A 27,672-nucleotide genomic window follows, 5' to 3' on the forward strand; every position below is an offset into this window, starting at 1 on the left:
GAATGTGCGAACTGCCAAAGGTACTCCTCACATTAAATGCAATCAATGTAACGATTTTCTTGGTAAACCCTTAAGTAAAGCTTGCACTAACGCTAAATGCAAATGTCGCCTAATCCACTGCGACTGCGGAAAAAGGTATATCAAGGAAATAGAGCCGCAAACATCATTTAAATGTAGCTGTGGTTTCGAATATGAACACGATGTTGATATTGGTGTTAGAAAACTTTAATAACAACTTTCCAATGACTGTAAATTTTGCAACCTTTAATGTAGCAGGCCTAAGAAACGACAAAAAACGTAAACTATTTTTCGCTATTTACAAAACAAACGATACTGTAACTTTTTTTACAAGAAACGCACATTGCTCGAGAGAGAAAAAAAACTGGGAAATGGAGTGGCAAGGGGAAATTCTGTGGGCCAACGGTACCAACAACAGTAGGGGGGTAGCAATACTGTTTTTATTGCAAATGTAACAAAAATGAAGATATGTGCTGGATTAGACATTGATTATTCAAAATATTTTAATGAAGTTGTTCTACATTCAATGAAGTGTAAACCAACACCATTTGGTGAGAAGGTTTTTAGCAAAAAGGTATAGTTTCAGTTTAGTAAGGATCTTTCAGGGATGTTTTATGCCTTTATCAAATATTACAACACAACAAAAAATTGCAAGGATAGATTCATTTTAGAATATAGAAAAAAGACCCATAATTTGCATTAAATTGATGTTTTTATAGGAGTACAAAAAATTGCAAGGATAGATTCATTTTAGAATATAGAAAAAAGACCCATAATTTGCATTAAATTGATGTTTTTATAGGAGTACCTGTTGTTCATGGTATTGATAATCACTGCGGGAGCTGTGTTGCCATGAATGCTAAGTTAAGAAAGAAAAAACAGGACAAGGAAAGTTATGAGAATCAAACCAAGAACATACCTTTGAAAAGGATTTCAAGTTCGAATTTGTCCAATAGAATAAAATATACAATTAAAGAAAAAAATATGATGTTAGTACTGTATATATATATATATATATCAATAATATCAATTATCAATGTATATCAATAATATCAATTATCAATGTCAAATTATTTCAGAATACAAGATCTGGAGAAAAAAGTGGCTGATTTACTTTTATTACACTTTTTATACTATTGTTGGTTATTTTCAGTACAAAGTCAAGGGAAAGTTGATGTGATTTTCATCAATTGTTTTGGTCCGAACAGAAAAAACTAAACAAGCGCGAAAAATAAAGGATATCGATTCCATCCCGAGTTAATGAGGTTTATATTTATTTTTGATAAATTACAAGCCACACTTACAAGATATTCCTAATTGCTGTTTAGATATGCGTTACTTCTTTATTCGCATAGTCGGAGAAGCTACTGCCTTTTAAAAGATTCCGGTATTCTTAAGCTACCTTCAGAAAGAACCCTGAGGAAGTACAGGTGTGTTTCTAACACACTGTAGCTAACAACCACTTACAAAAGTATTTAACAGAAATAACATGAAAAATGAAAGTGGAATCAATATTGATCTTTTAAAATCTCTGCACACTCCTGGTTCGATTGAAGACCACGATCACCAAGTTTCTGTTGTTTTTGATGAAATGTCCATTAAAGGTAACAAAGATTGAAGTTGGTTTGTGCAGTACTGACATTAGTGCTATATATACCGGTATGTAAATAAAAAAAAGAATTTGGAATAATATTACCTACAGCTTTATAGCATCCAGCAACCTCGTCACATGGCCACTGGCTCAATTTACGAAAAGGGACATGTGCACCTATTGCTACCAATATTAATAAAAATAACCATTTTATTTTCTCCTCCGTTTACATGCCAGGTGACGACGGAAATGCCCCTCCTCCTCAGCTGGTGGAAGAGCTGATCACCCATTGTGAACTGAACAACACCAACGTCATTATTGGCACGGATGCCAACTCTGATCATACTTTCTGGGGAAGTACCGACTGTAACAACAGAGGAACTGCACTCCTAGAATTTCTGATGAGTTCCATGACAGTGTGCAACACTCCAAGTCGACAGGGAATATTCCACCCACCCTTCACACTACAGAAATGTTCGAAATACCACCTGGGACAAGTATGTAGTTCATCTGGACACGTCTCTCTCCGGGATTCCTCATAAGCTTCCGAAGTACTCCATGGTAGTGGAGGAGGGAGCTATCTCATCTGCGTTTGAGTGTTCATGCCGCCTGGTAATGAGATCCTCGACTCGCTGACAGAGCTGGTGGTCTGCAGAGCTAACTTCATTGCGAAAGTTGGCAAAGCGCTCACACAAGAAAGCTCCAAATCTGCTTCAGATTGGAGTGCCCGAAGGAAGCAACTCGAGCCTACAAAGCGAAGATTCGATCAAGCAAACGTGCCTCACGCCGCAAGTTCTGCAGCGCGAAGTAACCAACCTTCCAGCAGCCATGCGCCTTCATCGTGTACTGAAAGGTTCGAAGTCACACCAAATAGGGTCGCTGCGCAAACGAAATGGGGAGTTGACCTCCACACCTGGTGAAGCGCTAAACGTCCCTTCACACTACAGAAATGTTCACGCTGCCTCAGGTAGCCCATGACTCGCAGGAGGAGGCGTTAACTGCTATGGAGAGCGAAACAACCGCTGCTCGAAAAAAGTGAGCTTATCCCAGCCCTGATGACGTAAGGAACACTAGAGCCAAGTCGGCTAGCGTCGGTGAGAAGAAACTACCGGTAAACTGCCCAAAGTGCAATATGGAAGGACTCACCACAGAACAATCAGAAAGTTACTTCTGCTGGGCCCACAGAACAATCAGAAAGTTACTTCTGCTGGGCCAGCAACGAATTTTTGATATCCAAAGTGTGCTGCGGAAGCGACCTATTCCTCACAAGCTTCGATAGTGAAACAACTGCATGTCCAGTATGCAAGGAAACTATGCTACTGATGCCGTGCTGTAAAACGGTACAACCGGAAGATGGAGCATACGAATGTGCGAACTGCCAAAGGTACTCCACACATTAAATGCAATCAATTTAACGATTTTCTTGGTAAACCCTTAGGTAAAGCTTGCACTAACGCTAAACGCAATTCCAGTATGCAAGGAAACTATGCTACTGATGCCGTGTTGTAAAACGGTACAACCAGAATACAGGTTGGAAGATGGAGCATACGAATGTGCGAACTGCCAAAGGTACTCCTCACATTAAATGCAATCAATGTAACGATTTTCTTGGTAAACCCTTAAGTAAAGCTTGCACTAACGCTAAATGCAAATGTCGCCTAATCCACTGCGACTGCGGAAAAAGGTATATCAAGGAAATAGAGCCGCAAACATCATTTAAATGTAGCTGTGGTTTCGAATATGAACACGATGTTGATATTGGTGTTAGAAAACTTTAATAACAACTTTCCAATGACTGTAAATTTTGCAACCTTTAATGTAGCAGGCCTAAGAAACGACAAAAAACGTAAACTATTTTTCGCTATTTACAAAACAAACGATACTGTAACTTTTTTTACAAGAAACGCACATTGCTCGAGAGAGAAAAAAAACTGGGAAATGGAGTGGCAAGGGGAAATTCTGTGGGCCAACGGTACCAACAACAGTAGGGGGTAGCAATACTGTTTTTATTGCAAATGTAACAAAAATGAAGATATGTGCTGGATTAGACATTGATTATTCAAAATATTTTAATGAAGTTGTTCTACATTCAATGAAGTGTAAACCAACACCATTTGGTGAGAAGGTTTTTAGCAAAAAGGTATAGTTTCAGTTTAGTAAGGATCTTTCAGGGATGTTTTATGCCTTTATCAAATATTACAACACAACAAAAAATTGCAAGGATAGATTCATTTTAGAATATAGAAAAAAGACCCATAATTTGCATTAAATTGATGTTTTTATAGGAGTACAAAAAATTGCAAGGATAGATTCATTTTAGAATATAGAAAAAAGACCCATAATTTGCATTAAATTGATGTTTTTATAGGAGTACCTGTTGTTCATGGTATTGATAATCACTGCGGGAGCTGTGTTGCCATGAATGCTAAGTTAAGAAAGAAAAAACAGGACAAGGAAAGTTATGAGAATCAAACCAAGAACATACCTTTGAAAAGGATTTCAAGTTCGAATTTGTCCAATAGAATAAAATATACAATTAAAGAAAAAAATATGATGTTAGTACTGTATATATATATATATATATCAATAATATCAATTATCAATGTATATCAATAATATCAATTATCAATGTCAAATTATTTCAGAATACAAGATCTGGAGAAAAAAGTGGCTGATTTACTTTTATTACACTTTTTATACTATTGTTGGTTATTTTCAGTACAAAGTCAAGGGAAAGTTGATGTGATTTTCATCAATTGTTTTGGTCCGAACAGAAAAAACTAAACAAGCGCGAAAAATAAAGGATATCGATTCCATCCCGAGTTAATGAGGTTTATATTTATTTTTGATAAATTACAAGCCACACTTACAAGATATTCCTAATTGCTGTTTAGATATGCGTTACTTCTTTATTCGCATAGTCGGAGAAGCTACTGCCTTTTAAAAGATTCCGGTATTCTTAAGCTACCTTCAGAAAGAACCCTGAGGAAGTACAGGTGTGTTTCTAACACACTGTAGCTAACAACCACTTACAAAAGTATTTAACAGAAATAACATGAAAAATGAAAGTGGAATCAATATTGATCTTTTAAAATCTCTGCACACTCCTGGTTCGATTGAAGACCACGATCACCAAGTTTCTGTTGTTTTTGATGAAATGTCCATTAAAGGTAACAAAGATTGAAGTTGGTTTGTGCAGTACTGACATTAGTGCTATATATACCGGTATGTAAATAAAAAAAAGAATTTGGAATAATATTACCTACAGCTTTATAGCATCCAGCAACCTCGTCACATGGCCACTGGCTCAATTTACGAAAAGGGACATGTGCACCTATTGCTACCAATATTAATAAAAATAACCATTTTATTTTCTCCTCCGTTTACATGCCAGGTGACGACGGAAATGCCCCTCCTCCTCAGCTGGTGGAAGAGCTGATCACCCATTGTGAACTGAACAACACCAACGTCATTATTGGCACGGATGCCAACTCTGATCATACTTTCTGGGGAAGTACCGACTGTAACAACAGAGGAACTGCACTCCTAGAATTTCTGATGAGTTCCATGACAGTGTGCAACACTCCAAGTCGACAGGGAATATTCCACCCACCCTTCACACTACAGAAATGTTCGAAATACCACCTGGGACAAGTATGTAGTTCATCTGGACACGTCTCTCTCCGGGATTCCTCATAAGCTTCCGAAGTACTCCATGGTAGTGGAGGAGGGAGCTATCTCATCTGCGTTTGAGTGTTCATGCCGCCTGGTAATGAGATCCTCGACTCGCTGACAGAGCTGGTGGTCTGCAGAGCTAACTTCATTGCGAAAGTTGGCAAAGCGCTCACACAAGAAAGCTCCAAATCTGCTTCAGATTGGAGTGCCCGAAGGAAGCAACTCGAGCCTACAAAGCGAAGATTCGATCAAGCAAACGTGCCTCACGCCGCAAGTTCTGCAGCGCGAAGTAACCAACCTTCCAGCAGCCATGCGCCTTCATCGTGTACTGAAAGGTTCGAAGTCACACCAAATAGGGTCGCTGCGCAAACGAAATGGGGAGTTGACCTCCACACCTGGTGAAGCGCTAAACGTCCCTTCACACTACAGAAATGTTCACGCTGCCTCAGGTAGCCCATGACTCGCAGGAGGAGGCGTTAACTGCTATGGAGAGCGAAACAACCGCTGCTCGAAAAAAGTGAGCTTATCCCAGCCCTGATGACGTAAGGAACACTAGAGCCAAGTCGGCTAGCGTCGGTGAGAAGAAACTACCGGTAAACTGCCCAAAGTGCAATATGGAAGGACTCACCACAGAACAATCAGAAAGTTACTTCTGCTGGGCCCACAGAACAATCAGAAAGTTACTTCTGCTGGGCCAGCAACGAATTTTTGATATCCAAAGTGTGCTGCGGAAGCGACCTATTCCTCACAAGCTTCGATAGTGAAACAACTGCATGTCCAGTATGCAAGGAAACTATGCTACTGATGCCGTGCTGTAAAACGGTACAACCGGAAGATGGAGCATACGAATGTGCGAACTGCCAAAGGTACTCCACACATTAAATGCAATCAATTTAACGATTTTCTTGGTAAACCCTTAGGTAAAGCTTGCACTAACGCTAAACGCAATTCCAGTATGCAAGGAAACTATGCTACTGATGCCGTGTTGTAAAACGGTACAACCAGAATACAGGTTGGAAGATGGAGCATACGAATGTGCGAACTGCCAAAGGTACTCCTCACATTAAATGCAATCAATGTAACGATTTTCTTGGTAAACCCTTAAGTAAAGCTTGCACTAACGCTAAATGCAAATGTCGCCTAATCCACTGCGACTGCGGAAAAAGGTATATCAAGGAAATAGAGCCGCAAACATCATTTAAATGTAGCTGTGGTTTCGAATATGAACACGATGTTGATATTGGTGTTAGAAAACTTTAATAACAACTTTCCAATGACTGTAAATTTTGCAACCTTTAATGTAGCAGGCCTAAGAAACGACAAAAAACGTAAACTATTTTTCGCTATTTACAAAACAAACGATACTGTAACTTTTTTTACAAGAAACGCACATTGCTCGAGAGAGAAAAAAAACTGGGAAATGGAGTGGCAAGGGGAAATTCTGTGGGCCAACGGTACCAACAACAGTAGGGGGTAGCAATACTGTTTTTATTGCAAATGTAACAAAAATGAAGATATGTGCTGGATTAGACATTGATTATTCAAAATATTTTAATGAAGTTGTTCTACATTCAATGAAGTGTAAACCAACACCATTTGGTGAGAAGGTTTTTAGCAAAAAGGTATAGTTTCAGTTTAGTAAGGATCTTTCAGGGATGTTTTATGCCTTTATCAAATATTACAACACAACAAAAAATTGCAAGGATAGATTCATTTTAGAATATAGAAAAAAGACCCATAATTTGCATTAAATTGATGTTTTTATAGGAGTACAAAAAATTGCAAGGATAGATTCATTTTAGAATATAGAAAAAAGACCCATAATTTGCATTAAATTGATGTTTTTATAGGAGTACCTGTTGTTCATGGTATTGATAATCACTGCGGGAGCTGTGTTGCCATGAATGCTAAGTTAAGAAAGAAAAAACAGGACAAGGAAAGTTATGAGAATCAAACCAAGAACATACCTTTGAAAAGGATTTCAAGTTCGAATTTGTCCAATAGAATAAAATATACAATTAAAGAAAAAAATATGATGTTAGTACTGTATATATATATATATATCAATAATATCAATTATCAATGTATATCAATAATATCAATTATCAATGTCAAATTATTTCAGAATACAAGATCTGGAGAAAAAAGTGGCTGATTTACTTTTATTACACTTTTTATACTATTGTTGGTTATTTTCAGTACAAAGTCAAGGGAAAGTTGATGTGATTTTCATCAATTGTTTTGGTCCGAACAGAAAAAAACTAAACAAGCGCGAAAAATAAAGGATATCGATTCCATCCCGAGTTAATGAGGTTTATATTTATTTTTGATAAATTACAAGCCACACTTACAAGATATTCCTAATTGCTGTTTAGATATGCGTTACTTCTTTATTCGCATAGTCGGAGAAGCTACTGCCTTTTAAAAGATTCCGGTATTCTTAAGCTACCTTCAGAAAGAACCCTGAGGAAGTACAGGTGTGTTTCTAACACACTGTAGCTAACAACCACTTACAAAAGTATTTAACAGAAATAACATGAAAAATGAAAGTGGAATCAATATTGATCTTTTAAAATCTCTGCACACTCCTGGTTCGATTGAAGACCACGATCACCAAGTTTCTGTTGTTTTTGATGAAATGTCCATTAAAGGTAACAAAGATTGAAGTTGGTTTGTGCAGTACTGACATTAGTGCTATATATACCGGTATGTAAATAAAAAAAAGAATTTGGAATAATATTACCTACAGCTTTATAGCATCCAGCAACCTCGTCACATGGCCACTGGCTCAATTTACGAAAAGGGACATGTGCACCTATTGCTACCAATATTAATAAAAATAACCATTTTATTTTCTCCTCCGTTTACATGCCAGGTGACGACGGAAATGCCCCTCCTCCTCAGCTGGTGGAAGAGCTGATCACCCATTGTGAACTGAACAACACCAACGTCATTATTGGCACGGATGCCAACTCTGATCATACTTTCTGGGGAAGTACCGACTGTAACAACAGAGGAACTGCACTCCTAGAATTTCTGATGAGTTCCATGACAGTGTGCAACACTCCAAGTCGACAGGGAATATTCCACCCACCCTTCACACTACAGAAATGTTCGAAATACCACCTGGGACAAGTATGTAGTTCATCTGGACACGTCTCTCTCCGGGATTCCTCATAAGCTTCCGAAGTACTCCATGGTAGTGGAGGAGGGAGCTATCTCATCTGCGTTTGAGTGTTCATGCCGCCTGGTAATGAGATCCTCGACTCGCTGACAGAGCTGGTGGTCTGCAGAGCTAACTTCATTGCGAAAGTTGGCAAAGCGCTCACACAAGAAAGCTCCAAATCTGCTTCAGATTGGAGTGCCCGAAGGAAGCAACTCGAGCCTACAAAGCGAAGATTCGATCAAGCAAACGTGCCTCACGCCGCAAGTTCTGCAGCGCGAAGTAACCAACCTTCCAGCAGCCATGCGCCTTCATCGTGTACTGAAAGGTTCGAAGTCACACCAAATAGGGTCGCTGCGCAAACGAAATGGGGAGTTGACCTCCACACCTGGTGAAGCGCTAAACGTCCCTTCACACTACAGAAATGTTCACGCTGCCTCAGGTAGCCCATGACTCGCAGGAGGAGGCGTTAACTGCTATGGAGAGCGAAACAACCGCTGCTCGAAAAAAGTGAGCTTATCCCCCAGCCCTGATGACGTAAGGAACACTAGAGCCAAGTCGGCTAGCGTCGGTGAGAAGAAACTACCGGTAAACTGCCCAAAGTGCAATATGGAAGGACTCACCACAGAACAATCAGAAAGTTACTTCTGCTGGGCCCACAGAACAATCAGAAAGTTACTTCTGCTGGGCCAGCAACGAATTTTTGATATCCAAAGTGTGCTGCGGAAGCGACCTATTCCTCACAAGCTTCGATAGTGAAACAACTGCATGTCCAGTATGCAAGGAAACTATGCTACTGATGCCGTGCTGTAAAACGGTACAACCGGAAGATGGAGCATACGAATGTGCGAACTGCCAAAGGTACTCCACACATTAAATGCAATCAATTTAACGATTTTCTTGGTAAACCCTTAGGTAAAGCTTGCACTAACGCTAAACGCAATTCCAGTATGCAAGGAAACTATGCTACTGATGCCGTGTTGTAAAACGGTACAACCAGAATACAGGTTGGAAGATGGAGCATACGAATGTGCGAACTGCCAAAGGTACTCCTCACATTAAATGCAATCAATGTAACGATTTTCTTGGTAAACCCTTAAGTAAAGCTTGCACTAACGCTAAATGCAAATGTCGCCTAATCCACTGCGACTGCGGAAAAAGGTATATCAAGGAAATAGAGCCGCAAACATCATTTAAATGTAGCTGTGGTTTCGAATATGAACACGATGTTGATATTGGTGTTAGAAAACTTTAATAACAACTTTCCAATGACTGTAAATTTTGCAACCTTTAATGTAGCAGGCCTAAGAAACGACAAAAAACGTAAACTATTTTTCGCTATTTACAAAACAAACGATACTGTAACTTTTTTTACAAGAAACGCACATTGCTCGAGAGAGAAAAAAAACTGGGAAATGGAGTGGCAAGGGGCCAACGGTACCAACAACAGTAGGGGGGTAGCAATACCGCTAAATGCAAATGTCGCCTAATCCACTGCGACTGCGGAAAAAGGTATATCAAGGAAATAGAGCCGCAAACATCATTTAAATGTAGCTGTGGTTTCGAATATGAACACGATGTTGATATTGGTGTTAGAAAACTTTAATAACAACTTTCCAATGACTGTAAATTTTGCAACCTTTAATGTAGCAGGCCTAAGAAACGACAAAAAACGTAAACTATTTTTCGCTATTTACAAAACAAACGATACTGTAACTTTTTTTACAAGAAACGCACATTGCTCGAGAGAGAAAAAAAACTGGGAAATGGAGTGGCAAGGGGCCAACGGTACCCCACTGTTTTTATTGCAAATGTAACAAAAATGAAGATATGTGCTGGATTAGACATTGATTATTCAAAATATTTTAATGAAGTTGTTCTACATTCAATGAAGTGTAAACCAACACCATTTGGTGAGAAGGTTTTTAGCAAAAAGGTATAGTTTCAGTTTAGTAAGGATCTTTCAGGGATGTTTTATGCCTTTATCAAATATTACAACACAACAAAAAATTGCAAGGATAGATTCATTTTAGAATATAGAAAAAAGACCCATAATTTGCATTAAATTGATGTTTTTATAGGAGTACAAAAAATTGCAAGGATAGATTCATTTTAGAATATAGAAAAAAGACCCATAATTTGCATTAAATTGATGTTTTTATAGGAGTACCTGTTGTTCATGGTATTGATAATCACTGCGGGAGCTGTGTTGCCATGAATGCTAAGTTAAGAAAGAAAAAACAGGACAAGGAAAGTTATGAGAATCAAACCAAGAACATACCTTTGAAAAGGATTTCAAGTTCGAATTTGTCCAATAGAATAAAATATACAATTAAAGAAAAAAATATGATGTTAGTACTGTATATATATATATATATATCAATAATATCAATTATCAATGTATATCAATAATATCAATTATCAATGTCAAATTATTTCAGAATACAAGATCTGGAGAAAAAAGTGGCTGATTTACTTTTATTACACTTTTTATACTATTGTTGGTTATTTTCAGTACAAAGTCAAGGGAAAGTTGATGTGATTTTCATCAATTGTTTTGGTCCGAACAGAAAAAACTAAACAAGCGCGAAAAATAAAGGATATCGATTCCATCCCGAGTTAATGAGGTTTATATTTATTTTTGATAAATTACAAGCCACACTTACAAGATATTCCTAATTGCTGTTTAGATATGCGTTACTTCTTTATTCGCATAGTCGGAGAAGCTACTGCCTTTTAAAAGATTCCGGTATTCTTAAGCTACCTTCAGAAAGAACCCTGAGGAAGTACAGGTGTGTTTCTAACACACTGTAGCTAACAACCACTTACAAAAGTATTTAACAGAAATAACATGAAAAATGAAAGTGGAATCAATATTGATCTTTTAAAATCTCTGCACACTCCTGGTTCGATTGAAGACCACGATCACCAAGTTTCTGTTGTTTTTGATGAAATGTCCATTAAAGGTAACAAAGATTGAAGTTGGTTTGTGCAGTACTGACATTAGTGCTATATATACCGGTATGTAAATAAAAAAAAGAATTTGGAATAATATTACCTACAGCTTTATAGCATCCAGCAACCTCGTCACATGGCCACTGGCTCAATTTACGAAAAGGGACATGTGCACCTATTGCTACCAATATTAATAAAAATAACCATTTTATTTTCTCCTCCGTTTACATGCCAGGTGACGACGGAAATGCCCCTCCTCCTCAGCTGGTGGAAGAGCTGATCACCCATTGTGAACTGAACAACACCAACGTCATTATTGGCACGGATGCCAACTCTGATCATACTTTCTGGGGAAGTACCGACTGTAACAACAGAGGAACTGCACTCCTAGAATTTCTGATGAGTTCCATGACAGTGTGCAACACTCCAAGTCGACAGGGAATATTCCACCCACCCTTCACACTACAGAAATGTTCGAAATACCACCTGGGACAAGTATGTAGTTCATCTGGACACGTCTCTCTCCGGGATTCCTCATAAGCTTCCGAAGTACTCCATGGTAGTGGAGGGAGCTATCTCATCTGCGTTTGAGTGTTCATGCCGCCTGGTAATGAGATCCTCGACTCGCTGACAGAGCTGGTGGTCTGCAGAGCTAACTTCATTGCGAAAGTTGGCAAAGCGCTCACACAAGAAAGCTCCAAATCTGCTTCAGATTGGAGTGCCCGAAGGAAGCAACTCGAGCCTACAAAGCGAAGATTCGATCAAGCAAACGTGCCTCACGCCGCAAGTTCTGCAGCGCGAAGTAACCAACCTTCCAGCAGCCATGCGCCTTCATCGTGTACTGAAAGGTTCGAAGTCACACCAAATAGGGTCGCTGCGCAAACGAAATGGGGAGTTGACCTCCACACCTGGTGAAGCGCTAAACGTCCCTGCACACTACAGAAATGTTCGAAATACCACCTGGGACAAGTATGTAGTTCATCTGAACACGTCTCTCTCCGGGATTCCTCATAAGCTTCCGAAGTACTCCATGGTAGTGGAGGGAGCTATCTCATCTGCGTTTGAGTGTTCATGCCGCCTGGTAATGAGATCCTCAACTCGCTGACAGAGCTGGTGGTCTGCAGAGCTAACTTTATTGCGAAAGTTGACAAAGCGCTCACACAAGAAAGCTCCAAATCTGCTTCAGATTGGAGTGCCCGAAGGAAGCAACTCGAGCCTACAAAGCGAAGATTCGATCAAGCAAACGTGCCTCACGCCGCAAGTTCTGCAGCGAAGTAACCAACCTTCCAGCAGCCATGCGCCTTCATCGTGTACTGAAAGGTTCGAAGTCACACCAAATAGGGTCGCTGCGCAAACGAAATGGGGAGTTTACCTCCACACCTGGTGAAGCGCTAAACGTCCTGTTTGATGCACACTTCCCGGATGATGTGAACATCTCCCATCGACATCAGCACACTGATCCTTCACTTGTGTTGGAGGATAACGAACTTGAAACAAGAATTGTCACCGAAAATCGAGTGAAAGAAGCGATCAAATCATTTGATCCTTACAAAAGTGCAGGCCTGGGGATAAGACATACCCTGTTTTACTACAGAGAGGAATCGACATCCTGGTACCCCACCTCAAAAACCTATATTCATCTTCACTGAAAATAGGTCATGTCCCATCACGATGGAATGAAGCCAAAGTAGTCTTCCCTTACAAACCAGGAAAAGAAGACTACAATTCAGCCAAATCCTATCGCCCACTTAGCCTCACCTCCTTTCTCCTGAAAGGGCTGGAAAGGCTAATATATTGGTATCTACAGGCAGGTCCCCTTCGCGACTACCCCCTTCACGAATACCAATATGCTTAGTCTCGTCAGAGAATTCACTACATACAGTGACCACTAAATTTGAGAAGGCTGTTTTCAACGGCCAATTTGGTCTTGGGATCTTTTCAGACATTGAAGGTGCTTTCTCTAACGCAACTCTCGAATCTATGATTGAACCTGTACGGTCTCGTCATGTGCATAGGAAAGTCATACGATGGATATCCAACATGCCCCTCAACCGCGTGGCAACTGCAGAGATCCATGGTCACACGGAAGTCAAGCGTGTAACAAAAGGATGCCCACATGGTGGTATACTATCTCCAATCCTGTGGAACCTAGTTGTTGACACCCTCTTACTTCAATTCACCTTAAAAGATGCTGCGAAAGTACAGGCATATGCGGATGATGTCTGCATAACTGTCACAGGACCGGTATCTAGTGTTGTAGGTGACATCGACCAATCGGCACTTAAACGTCTCGAGAAATGGGCAAAAACTAACTACATGACTTTTGCCCCAGCAAATACGGTGGTTGTCATTTTCACCAAGCGGCGTAAGTGGTCTATAAAGCCACTAACGCTAAACAATGAACTACAAGCTGTTCAGTGAGGTCAAATACCTTGGCATCACTCTGGATTCAGCACTAACATGGAAACCCCACTGTATCAACCGCATCAAGACTGCGACTATGTCACTAGCTCAATGCCGCCGCTGGGGCCTGAATCCTAAGTCCATGATGTGGCTTTACTGCCAAGTTGTACGACCAATGCTGCCTGCATGGTGTGGGTCAGAGCAACGTTTAGCACTACCCTGCAGGAAAAACTCAGAAAGTGCCAGCGACTGGCATGAAATAACCCCTACAAGAGCATTAGAGGCACTTCTCAACCTTCCTCTCTTGCATCTTCATCTACAAGGCAACGCGGTCTACATACCCCATCGCCTGAAGACACTGCGGCAATGGGATAGGTGGAGATTACTACACTTCACACAATGAACGGCACACATACATCTGTAACCGGATATCAAAGAAGATCAAATCCCTTTCACTTCCTTGCGACAGATGTATCCCCTCACTGCACTTCGATCACAGTTTCCGAACCGTAATTGAAGATCGCAGCACTTTTAAGCCACCAGATCCTCACCAGTCTGACGGAATAATCTGTTACACAGATAGATCCAAGACGGTTAATGGAACGGGATCCAGGCTGGGGGGATTAAGGCTCTGTCGAACCTTAGAATCAACAGCCTACTCGTACGTGATACATCATGGTATGCCTTACAACAACTGGCAACTGGAAATCACGTACGATTACACTGGATACCTGGTCATTCGGACCATTTGGGGAACAAGCTCGTTATGGTTCCAGTAACACATTCTATGGCCCAGAGCCAGGTTTACCTATGCGACAGATGTATCCCCTCACTGCACTTCGATCACAGTTTCCGAACCATAATTGAAGATAGCAGCACTTTTAAGCCACCAGACCCTCACCAGTCTGACGGAATAGTCTGTTACACAGATGGATCCAAGGATCTAAGGTTACCTGATCACGAGGTGCACCGAGATTAAACAAGTTTCAGTAAGCCTCGGATCATACCCTTCAGTATTCCAAACAGAGATCCTAGTAATTAACATGGTTGCCAAAGAACTGCTGTATGATGGTACTGATAGAAAATCTGTCAACATTTATAGCGACAGCCAGGCTGGGATTAAGGCTCTGTCGAACCTTAGAATCAACAGCCTACTCGTACGTGATACATGGTATGCCTTCCCAACAACTGGCCAAGTGATAACAACAGGGCATGGCATGTTTGCCAGTCATCTGCATAAACTTAAAAAAAGTGAGAGACCCATCTGCCCTGTCTGTGGCGAGGAAGTTGAGACATCCTTTCATTATGTTGGCATCAACTGGAAATCACATACGACTACACTGGTACCTGGTCATTCAGACCATTTGGGGGACGAGCTTGCTGACAAGCTAGCTCGTGATGGTTCCAGTAACACATTCTATGGCCCAGAGCCAGGTTTACCTATCCCCACTAGACGATGTAAATCGGATCTGGCTCTTTGGGTCCTAGCCAACCACCAAGAAGAATGGACAAAACATGACGGCTGCAGGCAGACGAAGGAGTATAGGAGAAACAATAGCAGGTGTTTTTCCGAACAACTCCTGAAGCTGCCAAGGTAAACGTTACGTTCCATTCTTCAAGTGATAACAGGGCATGGCATGTTTGCCAGTCATCTACATAAACTTAAAAAAGTGAGAGTCCCATCTGCCCTGTCTGTGGCGAGGAAGTTGAGACATCCTTTCATTATGTTGGCATATGCGAACGCAATTCGGGAGCATCTAAACTTGACCGAGCTGTCAAGGGAAGATCTCCCATCCATCACCATTAAAGCTCTTGTCGCCTACCTTCGGGAAGCGCCAGGCTCCTTAAACTGGGAAGGTCCATGCAGTAGCACCCCGGGTGTTGGGGTAATGGGTCAATTATGGCCTAAATCCTAGGGCCCATGGCGTGCCACGCTGCGGGACCTCACCCACATAGAATAGAACCTCAAATGTGTGTTGCAAGGTTAGAGAATTCGTAGAGTTGTCAATATTTTAAAGCTCAGCGAACCCAAACAATCTCGTATGACCACATTCTCACGAACTGTATACAATGTAATTTAACGTTATTTTACATTTAAAATCACAATAATTTAGTTACGAACTCACTTTTCATTTCATCCAATGCCACGAATCCAATTAATTGATCGGATTCTTTTGCTACACGCTCTATTTCGGTGATAGCTATTTGGTTTAAACCTGTCTTAGCAGGAATACAATTTCTGCAATGTTTTGAAAATATCTTGTGAACAACAAAATACATATACAAACAAATTACATATGTACATACGATACAGCCATTCATACCTGTTACTTTTAATAGTTGACACTGAAGGAAGAGTTAAACATTGCTTTGTCTGATGTGTTCATAAGCAGCTGGTGAACGACAAAACAGTTCAATTGCCCACCTAATCACATCAGGATGATATCTCCTTGCATAGACTGAAGCTGAGGCATTTTGAATTTGGTTTTGGTAAAACATTTTTTGCCATTCACCGAGATTGTGTAATTCTTTATCAAAAACAACCTGCAAAAAAATGAAGGGGATGTTGTAAATTATGGAGATTGTCTAGAAACAAACAAATATGAAACCCACTTTAATGGTGTCATGCACTTCCTTGTTTACTTCCACAACATCGTTTCTGCTGAAGCCACTGTAATTTAAACACCCCTGACAGACAGGAACTTCATTACTGTAAATTATGGAGATTGTTTAGAAACAAACAAATATGGGAAACCCACTTTAATGGTGTCATGCACTTCCTTGTTTACTTCCACAACATCGTTTCTGCTGAAGCCACTACTGTAATTTAAACACCCCTGACAGACAGGAACTTCATTACTGTAAATTTTGGATTTTTCATCGGCTTCTTTTATTCCACAACATAGAATAAGTTTTTCTGCTTCACCTAATTAGGTTAAATGTATTGAATTGTGACTTTAGCAGCATGTTTAAGGAATACAAGAACTACTAACGGAGTAAGCTGCACAGTGTGTCATATTGTCCATTTCCAATACTAAACTTAGTTGTAGGGACGGACAGTCCATCCACAGAGGGCTAGTGGGGATACTGCAGCATCAGCATTAAATTCAATTCTGAAAGTACATTATATAGAAATATTCTTAATGTTTTAAGCATCTTCCTTATTCAGACCATATGGAACATATAAATCATAAGTAACAGACTAACCTGATACGGAGCAACAAAAAATCTGGTTCTTTGAATTCGGCTATAAACTTAGACCGCCAGGTATAAAAAGCGCCTGAGGCACGGCGCCGGACAAAAAAAATAATAATAACACGCTGAGTGAGTAGCCAAGACAATTTAAATTTAATTACATTTGGAAAACTACCTTTAATGTTCTCTCTGACAATATCATTTGTGACTTCTGCAAATCCTGTATGCACTGATGATGTCTGATTTTTAAAACTACTTGTCTAATGGCTGGTTCTTTCCTGGGTGAGTGACTGCGAACTGTGGACTTTAGCAAATTTTTTTATGGTTTAGCACCAAGCTTCAGCTGTTTTCTAGAGCCTTTCATTACTACATCCTTGGTCGAAAAGTGCCTCTCACATATAGCTGCGCTAAAATTCAACTTTTTAATAGATACAGTTAAATAAAAAGTAAACGAAAAAAGCAAACTTACGTCTCTTTTAGTAACATTTGTTTTTATAACATCTCCTTTTTTCACATCTCGAACTGACAACATTGTCTGCGACTCTCGATTCATCTGCAGTTTTTGCCAGATCCGGACGTCGAACCGTAAATAAGGAGACACTATCATTTCCACTACTTTTAGATTTTAAGTAACTATTGAGGCAGCCAGGAACGGAGCCATTCTAGATTTTAACAAAAAATATAACAATACAGATACAGCGCGTATAACTCAAATTTGTGTTCACAAACAAACAGAGTCACTGAAACGAAACAAAAATATGACACGTCATATTAAAACAATTAAATATAGATGACTATCCATCCATAAGGTATCTATGATGAAACGAGAAACAATTTGAAAAATCGAACCGACTTGACCCGACTAGCAGCAACTCCATATGCCATTGCCATTTGCATACAAGATACGTCATAATGCCAGTCAAAGGAAGCGTAAAAATCAAGTAATGAAGGTACGCAGGCAACACATTTAGACTTCAGCGAAAGTGTTCAAACATTATATTATTACGCCACCGATATTGGCCCGATTTTAAAGATCAAAACGGCATCGTGTTCGTCTTGATTGCCCTCTTCCGATGATATAAAGAACGTGCGTGTAGTGTACGCCCAGCCGTTCTCGGTACACGGCCGTCCAAAGCGAGGCACCTAGATTTCGTTTATATTCTTTACATGTCGAACAGTGTTTACATATTTACTTAATATTCAACTTATATTCTGAAAAGCAAAAACAGCAATTTAGTTAAAATTGCACAGTCATATTTTTGCTATATTTCAGCGAACAATGAATGATGTTCGAGGTTAATAATCATCATCCATTTACAGATACGCATACTGGAGATATTGGTTCACAAACATCCCTGTTACGGAGAAGCTGGTTACGGATACGCAGACAGGTTATGCCGAAACGAAACATGTGTATTTCATTTCGTTGGGGCTGCAAAGCAGAAATGTGCAATGCGCGCTTTTGTTTTGCTGCATGCAACCACGATTCTCTCGTTATTGAAGACGATTTATTTCTACATGTGTATTTCATTTCGTTGGTTTGAGCTGCGAAGAAGAAATGTGCAATGCGCGCTTTTGTTTTGCTGCATGCAACCACGATTCTCTCGTCATTGAAGACGATTTCTGACTCCCCAAAGTATTGGGTGTGACTGTCTTTATCTCGAACTTCTTTACACTGACCGCAGATGGTTGGCATCGTTCGAGGTTTATTTCTGCGGACTGGTCGGCCTATGGTCTGCACTAGGATACTCCGAGGGGTCGGTGGCATCTAGATGAAGGAGCTTGCACCTCTTCTTCCACGACTGTTGTCCGTGCCTGAGATGATTCCGGCAATAATACTAAAGGCATGGGAAGCAGCTTTTCTGTGAACACCTGGCTGGTTAACCTCGCCACCGGGAGCTTCAGCTGCTACAGTTGGCGCGAAGAGTCGAACGCCTTGCACGACAGTTGCCACCTCCTGCTCTTTTTCTATGCGGTTCCACCACTGCTTCAGTGTAGTCTGGTTGACAGAAACCAATTGCATTTTAGTGTTGTTCATCACCAGCTGTGAAGAGATAACAGAAGTACGGATTTTGAATCAAGCATCCGTTCTGTCTTCGAGCTGGGATAACGTTCACAAAGCCGTCGCATGATGCAATCAGAGTAGCAGGATACAATCGGGCCACTGAGCCGGTTTTCTAACGCTAAAAAATATACCCTGCGCAGGCTGTCGAGTCCTGCGATGCCGGACGTTGTGCTGGGGTTACCTTTCTGAGTCGTGAAAATCACCTGACTCAGCTTGGTTCGATGTCGCCGCGCAAACTGAGTGGGATCCTGTCGTAATCGGACAGGTTATTTCACAAACGAACAATGTGCTCTGCATGACAAGTGCTGATTGACAGGTTATTTCACAAACGAACAATGTGCTCTGCATGACAAGTGCTGATTGCTTCGGATTGCTCAGCGCACAGCTCCACCAGGTAGTCGGCAAGTCGCTCGACCTTTTCGTAATGGCCAATAGAAATCACCAGGCCTTGTCGCGTATCTTCTTTGGTTTGGACGCACTTATGTTTACAAGATACGTCATAATGCCAGTCAATAAAGAAAAAATATTTCTACGTTTACCTCCAAATTGATTGATAAATTTAATCTTGGTTTGGACGCACTTATGTTTACAAGATACGTCATAATGCCAGTCAATAAAGAAAAAATATTTCTACGTTTACCTCCAAATTGATTGATAAATTTAATCAGAAAGAAACCCCTGTCTTGCCCCACCCTACTAACTTATTATTCAGCCGACAGAGCCTCCATTGGCGGGGGCCCAATCTGCCAAGGGCAAGAGGCCTCATCCACGACCACACCTCAACTTCTTTTAAATTGTTCTGTCGAATCTTTCTTCTGTTGATACGCCCTTTATTGACTTGCAATGAATTTCCTATGCGAGGTGAAACGCTCGAAGCATTTCAAATTCTGAAGAAAAACCTCTGGTTAAGGCAAGTCTATGTGCTATTCGCCATGACGTCCCATTTAAAGTAGAAACGGACGCTTCGGAATACTCGATAGCAGCTATTTTATCGCAAGGAGGACGTCCAGTAGCTTATTTCTCTCGCACGCTGAACCGGTGCGAACATAATTATCCTGCCGTGGAGAAAGAAGCACTCGCTATCATTGAAGCAATTCGGAAGTGGTCGCAATTTTTAAAAGGGAGGTTCTTCACCTTAATTACTGATCAACGCTCAGTGTGCTATATGTTCGACCAAAAGAATTGAGGAAAGATTAAGAACATTAAAATTCCAGCATGGCGTCTTGAATTAGCTCAAATGAATTACTCTATTATTCATCGACCAGGTAGAAATCATGTGGCACCCGACGCAATGTCAAGAATATGTTCATCGGTTGCTTCTCCAATAAACTTACACACTCTCCACGTCCAGCTTGGCCATCCAGGTATATCACGACTTAACCATTTTATTCGAAATCACAACCTGCCCTTCACTACGGAGGAAGTTAAATGTATTGTGCAGCGTTGTCGCACGTGTGCGAAGGTGAAGCCGAGATTCTACCATCCAACACCTCAATCATTGGTTAGCTACAAGCCCATGGGAGCGATTGTCCATGGATTTTAAAGGACCGGTTCGGGGTCGTAACCCCTATCCCTTAGTAATCATAGATGAGTATAGTAGATACCCGTTTGTTTTTCCATGTTCCTCTATGGCAACCAATATTGTTAAGGAATGCCTTGGTAAACTATTTTGTATTTTTGGTTATCCTTCTTATTTACATAGTGATCGAGGATCGTCATTCATGAGCAGCGACCTGAAACAATTCCTCATAGAGCGTGGCACCGCATCAAGCCACTCTACCCCATATCATCCGCAAGGTAACAGCCAGTGTGAAAGAGCGAACCAGACAATCTGGAGGACCGTGAAGCTTCTTCTACACAGTCAATGTTGGCCTGAAGTGAGATGGGAGACTGTATTAGACAACGCGCTCCATGCAATCCGGCGTGCACTGCTACGAACAAAACGCCCCACGAGCGTATGTTCAAACACGCACGCAAATCGATGTCCGGAACTACGGTCCCATCTTGGCTACTATCGAAAAGTACAAGTACTACTTAGGCGACATGTACGAAAACAAAGGAGATCCCGGTTCTACTACTTGATATGAATCCTACATATGCTCGCGTACAACATCCAAATGGGAGAGAAGACACTGTTTCTGATTTGGCACCTCTCCCAGGCAGAAGAAGTTGCTGTTGTAGATCCTCTGGATATTCCCGTAATAGATCCTCCTAATTCTACAGAAGAAATTCCACCAACAGAGACTTCGCCAATTCGCGACACCAGTCCAAACACAGACGAGAGACAATCTGAACCATCTTCGAGTTCGCCCAATATCTCTCGTTCCCCTATTTTACGCCGTTCCACTCGAATTAAAATGCCTCCCTCTGTTAATATATTATATTATTTCTATATCGCTGCGCCTTCTTCCTACGTCATCCGTCTTTCATTCGTCTCGTCTGACCTTTCATTCTAAGCAGCGCATGGTCGGAGTATGTTGTGTTTTGTATATCGAGAACTATGTTGCATTAACTGTGAACTATGTTAACTATTACTTAAATGTGTTACAGCTTACCTAAGTTAATTGGAATAAAACCAGAGACCTACTTTGAATAGTCTCCTAAATAGTTTACGACAGTATTATTTTGAATTTCAGACAGCGAGAAACTCTTTATTTCAATTAAGGCCATCTGGTACGAATGGACATGATATATTATGAAATCATATTTTACAACTGTATGAAACTGAAAAAGGGTCACCACACGGTTGTCTGAAGCTCACGTCAAACTTAATCCATTTTCTAAAGTATGTACTTCAGAATTGTTATCACATGTTAAGTGGGCAACCTTTAATGTTTGATTTCTTATAGATGAAAGTTGGATTGGCAAAAGACACATTAAGTTGGAAAGTTGGACAATGTCTAAAATTAATGCCAAATGCTGAAGGTACAGCAAACTATGTGTTAATGTTTGACAGGTATGTTGCTAGTATTTCATTCTTGTGTGTGCTACATAAGCACTGATATTATTGATATTACGCCACTAAATGAACCACATATGTCCCTACATTTCAATTAAAATTTCTACTTGTTGCAACTTACAGTATTAGTGTGTTGTTGTGAATGCTTGATATTCCTTAACTCTTTGTACGACAGGTGGTTTGATATAATTAACTGTGTAGCCGACACGCTACACCGGAAAAACACCGGAAAAATTAACTAAAAAATAAATTAACAAGAGGCTTCCATCGGAACAACTTTAATCCCCAGCCAACGATATTAACAACAATGACAGCACGCGACCGAGAACTAAGTAGTAAAAACAAATCAACCTTCGGGTATAAGGGAGGGAAATCAAGGGGTATTTCAAACGGTCGTTGACGCAGAGTGTAGGGGTAGGTGGGTATTAACGTTTTCCAATTGTGAGGCCTTTCAAATAACAATTTCTATTCCTAGCCCCTTATTCAAATAGAAAATAAAGAATGGTTAAAAATAGGAACTGAACTTAAAACAGCATGAACGTGTAGAGGTAACTTAAAATAACATAAAGCGTGGACGGAGACGTGCACTGTGCAGCCGTCGTTAAATAGAACTGAGGACGAACAAAGTCAAATATACACACGAGACGAAAATCAACCATGCATACGAAACAAAGGAGAAAATAATCGGGCTGGCATAGGAAAACAATGGGGAGTAAATAAACAACAACTTAGGGCGACACTGTACATTACACACCGGCCCCAAAAGATATCTGTCACAGAATCATTTTCAATTCAATAATGTACAGTGGAGTCCACTTTCGTCCATATCAATAATGGGTCTTTTACCCGTAGCAATAACCGATCAATGGGCCATTTCCCCATAGCAAGCGCTCGTGCATACGCAGCGCGTTCAATTTAGTCGGTTTGTTCGACTCTTCTGCCCAAGGCAGGTATATGCACGTGTATTCGTGACATTCTCACGCACGTCAACTTTGCAAGTCTTCTGCTTGCCATTACAATAGGGTACCGGGTGTATGCATGTGCGAAACCAATTAATTTTAACCTCCAACCCAAGGCTTAAACGAAGCCCGCGAGAAACAGCGGTAGTACCTCAAAAATAAACTTTATCAAAAGGACGGGCGCGCAGCAAAAATAACATTGACAAAAGTATTACAACACAAGCACAAACGCGATCCAAACGACCGAGGACGAATCTGGCTGACTATGCAGCCTCCAACAAACACAGTTTTCGCACATCGCGAATTAAATAAGTTCCAATTCCCGTTCGTATCTTCGTCCGTCGCACTATTCCTTCTTGGTCAGGGAAGACTTCAATAACGATCGCCTTCGACCACTGCCCACGTTTAACATGTTCATCGACAACAAGTACGACGTCGAAAACGGAAAAATTTCGTTGCGGAAGAAGCCATTTCTGTCGCTGTTGTAGCAAGGGTAGAGATACTGCTTCGTCCACTGTCTCCTAAATCGATCAGCCAAATGTTGAACAGCTCTTCACGACTTGCGGTACCCGTCAGCCGCAATAAATTGACCGGGACTGTAGGACTCAGCGATACAACCGGTGAGCAAACTCATGGGTGTAGTAAGAACACGCAAGTCAAATGGGGATTGCGCCAACGCGGTAAGCGGTCTTCGATTCAAAATACCTTCCACCTCTACCATAAATGTGAGAATTGATTCATCATCGAGTGGTCGTTCGTGCGTCAACTGTCGTAAGATCTTTCGGACAGAACGTATCATTCTCTCTCACACTCCACCTTGGTGGATTGCGGCGGGTGGGTTGAACTCCCAATCAATGCCTCGTTGGAGCATACATTCGTGTATCTGCGCCTGATTCCATTTTGATACGAAATCTCTTGATTCCTTGTTGGCACCTACGAAATTCAAACCATTGTCACTGAACAACTTCTTTGTTGAACCCTCACGACGACAGAGGAATCGACTCGAAGCCTGTATGAACGAGCTTGTGTCCAGAGAATGAGCAACTTCAATGTGGATGGCACGTGAAGCCATGCACGTAAACACGCAACCATATCGTTTCAGCGTATTTCTGCCGGATTTTAGAGGGAAAGGACCCATGTAAACTCCAGTGTTGGTGAATGGAGGATTGCCAGGTGTAATACGGGGTGTGTTTACCGACTTTCGCTTTCCACAGCCGACATGCCCTACAACTAGCAATGTAATGGCGAACGCTCGACAAACCATGTACGACCCAAAACTTCTCACGGACAGCGGATAACACATGCTGTGCACCCGAATGTCCCTCTCTCTTATGGTAGAAATCTACCACAACACCGGGGAAGGATTATCGGAAATTTACAATCATACGGTAACAAAGAACAAGACAATCGCCCACCAACACGCAAAACACCATTCACTAAAATCGGGCGCAAACGAAACATCGGTATGTATGAATATCGTTACTTGCCTAAATCAAAAACAAAACGTAAGTTTCGTTACATTTCTACACTACTGTAGTGGGTGCGGTAATGGTGGGTTTTTTACGGTCGCTCCCATCTCAACGCATCGTGGCGGGAGGTGCTGTAGATCCGTTCACGCTATCACCCATCGCAACTTAACGACCCCATAACGCTAGTTCGACAACTCATTTTATTTGCGGACAAACGAGCGGCATCAGGCTAGGGCAAACGTGAGGACCGCAAGAGAGCTCCTACTGCCCTCGCAACCCATAAAATAGGGATTTTATAGCACGAAACACATGTTCGAAGGCAGTAGCAGGTAACAACGTTTTACACTGAAAAGTGGTTGTCTGTTCGGTGAACGGGCGGACGCAGATAGTTTCCTCCCTGCCTTGTTGGAAAAACGCAAGATGTGTCGCTCAATTATAAACACAGTTACGCCAGATGAAATAGTTACGCAGCACGACTGTTTAATATACGGTCTTGATGCATCAAGTTAATTTGGAAAACTATATAGATATCTGTGCTCGTGCGTTACATTTTCTACACTACCTACCACCCCCTGGTACCTCGAGTAAATCATTACAATTCTAGCTACCCTTCTCCGGTACCGAAGTAAGATCATTACATATCTACACACTACCTACCCCCTGGTACCGAGTAAAAACATACATTTGTACACTACCTCCCCCTCTCCGGTACTGAGTAAAAACATTACATTTCTATACACTACCTACCTCCCTCCGGTACCGAGTAAAACATTACTTTCACACTCACCCACCCCCCTAGTACCGAGTAAAATCATTGCATTTCTACTCTACCTACCACCCTGGTACCGAGTAAAATCATAACATTCTACACTACCTACACCAGCAAATTTAGAGAATTAATATGAAATTGTTACTTGATTGTCCATATGTATTGCAGCACACTATCCTGTACAAAGAAGCAAAGCCGAAAGAAATACCGGAGCAAATGTAGGTCGTGTAGAGTGGAGTTAACGACGTGGTAAAAAGAATCTCTAATCCAACTTTAATAGGAAAATCCTGTTGTAGGGGACGATTCTTTAAGTGATGATGATACAATAGTGATGATCTTTAAAAAGAATCTTTAATCAAGTTTAATAGGAAAATCCTGTTGTAGGGGACGATTCTTTAAGTGATGATGATACAATAGTGATGATCGTTACTGGTGACCTTCCAAAAAGAGTCTCTAATCAACTGTAATACGAAAATCCTGTTGTAGGGGACGATTCCTTTGATACAATAGTGATTATCGTTACTGGAGACATCCCAATGGACGAACAACCTAACCGCAGCATAGATGTGAAGTCATAAAAGCATTATTGACTCAGCAAACAATTAGGAGTATTTATTTTCACTTCTTTGACTGTGTTGTCACTGCTTCTTTAAAATTTCCCTTTTTCATATTATTATTTTAATGTTTAAACCTTTGAAGTGTATACGAAAAAACAGATTAAAAACGAAAATCCAATACACCTTGAACGTCATAAATGTTTGGAGCCAACAACGGGAAATCAAGTTATCCCACACCAAAACCAGCTCCACAAAAAAAGCAAAAACTGCCAGATATGAACATTACACTGTACGGAAACAGCATTACATAGGTTTCAGAATTTAAATATCTTGGGTGAATAATTTGATAAAAGACTACACATACAAAGCAACACATAACATACATTCGAAGTAAACGCCTGCGACGAAAACTCGCTGCTGTGACGGCGACGAAAACCACAGCGCAGCACACAAACTGGAATTCGCTGTGACGGCGACGGAAACCAGAGCGCATCATACATAGGTTGTCCGAATTACAAAAGAAAAATTAGGCAATACACAGTTGTGGGGGACGGCTGAAGTTAAAGTTGTATTTTGCGAATTTACGTTCCGCAACCTCGCCACGACGCACACGCTATCTGACTCCACAAAGTGACGTCGATGTATGGATACTGTACGGCACAACTCAGTTTATTGTACGGTGAAAGTGCGGCATCGTGCTTAGAGGCAAAGTGAGACAGCGGGGTATTACAAGCCCCGTACTGCCTGGCAGTACATGAAATGTGGGGGACGGCTGAAGTTAAAGTTGTATTTCGCGAATTTACGTTCCGCAACCTCGCCACGACGCACACGCTATCTGACTCCACAAAGTGACGTCGATGTATGGATACTGTACGGCACAACTCAGTTTATTGTACGGTGAAAGTGCGGCATCGTGCTTAGAGGCAAAGTGAGACAGCGGGGTATTAAAAGCCCCGTACTGCCTGGCAGTACATGAAAGACAAAGTGAGAACAGCAGAGTAGTGCAAGCCCCGCACTGCCTGACAGTACAGGAAAGTACAAAGTTATATAACGAAAAATACGTGTAGCAAAACAATAAAACGCGACAATGACATGTGGTAGTTGTCTCGCCCGGCATACACACAACTGGGTAATTGTTTTATTATTACGATTAGAATGACGGGAAAGTAGTTGTTACGAAAGCAGCGAAACTGCATTATCCCTATACAACGTTGCTTTATTTTCAATGTTTATGCATTTATTAGTGTTAGATTTAGCTGTGTTTATACCATTCAATCTGTGCTAGAGTACAATCAACCGCTACAAATACGCCCACACCACACATAATGGTTTCAAATATACGTCTGCAAACGCGAGTATTGTTCATGTGTTCCTCATCTTGAAATTGGTTTGTCGTTATTGGCATGTTCCCGACGGTGGTAAACTTGTTGCAAGATTCGCAACTTTTTGAAAAGTGCAGGTTATCAGTACTCGAGCAGCAGATTGTCTGAAAAACAAATTGAAGAGAAAGAGTACTAATGTCATACAGATTGAATATATAAATACCATAACGAGCGAGTATATAAATACCATAACGAGCGAATATATAAATACCATAACGAGCGGATAAGATATAAAACTGGGATTTAAACGACAAATGGCTTCTGCAGTTACCAGCGAAAATTTACTGAGACAGCTGAATCACTGTGATTGTCCTAAAACAACTCATAGCCTTCTTTTTTAAAAAAAAGCGGCAAATATTTGCTGAGTCACTTTCAAAAAAGGAGGCCATTTCGGACCAAGTCGAGATAATTGTATGGGATAAACTTACTTAAATATGTATTCATTTAGTACAAGAATTAGAGTACTGTTTATAGTTTGCTTCTAGTTTTGCAATGAAAAAAGATATGTGGTG

The 27,672-nt window shown here is 40.9% G+C and overlaps 1 long non-coding RNA gene and 1 pseudogene across 1 annotated transcript; both read left to right on the top strand.

The window, feature by feature from the left end:
* The first annotated feature begins 13,699 nt into the window (after positions 1 to 13,699).
* LOC149723074 (uncharacterized) lies at positions 13,700 to 14,663 on the top strand (annotated as a pseudogene).
* Positions 14,664 to 21,684: 7,021 nt separating this feature from the next.
* Positions 21,685 to 25,950, top strand: LOC149723075 (uncharacterized). Its single transcript, XR_016387025.1, has 3 exons — positions 21,685 to 21,850; positions 21,915 to 22,021; positions 25,390 to 25,950. It is a non-coding gene; the product is annotated as an uncharacterized LOC149723075 (long non-coding RNA).
* Positions 25,951 to 27,672: the final 1,722 nt, after the last annotated feature.

The sequence above is a fragment of the Ciona robusta genome, unplaced genomic scaffold (genome assembly GCF_009617815.1).
Source record: "Ciona robusta unplaced genomic scaffold, ASM961781v2 AP042751.1".
Taxonomy (NCBI): domain Eukaryota; kingdom Metazoa; phylum Chordata; class Ascidiacea; order Phlebobranchia; family Cionidae; genus Ciona; species Ciona robusta.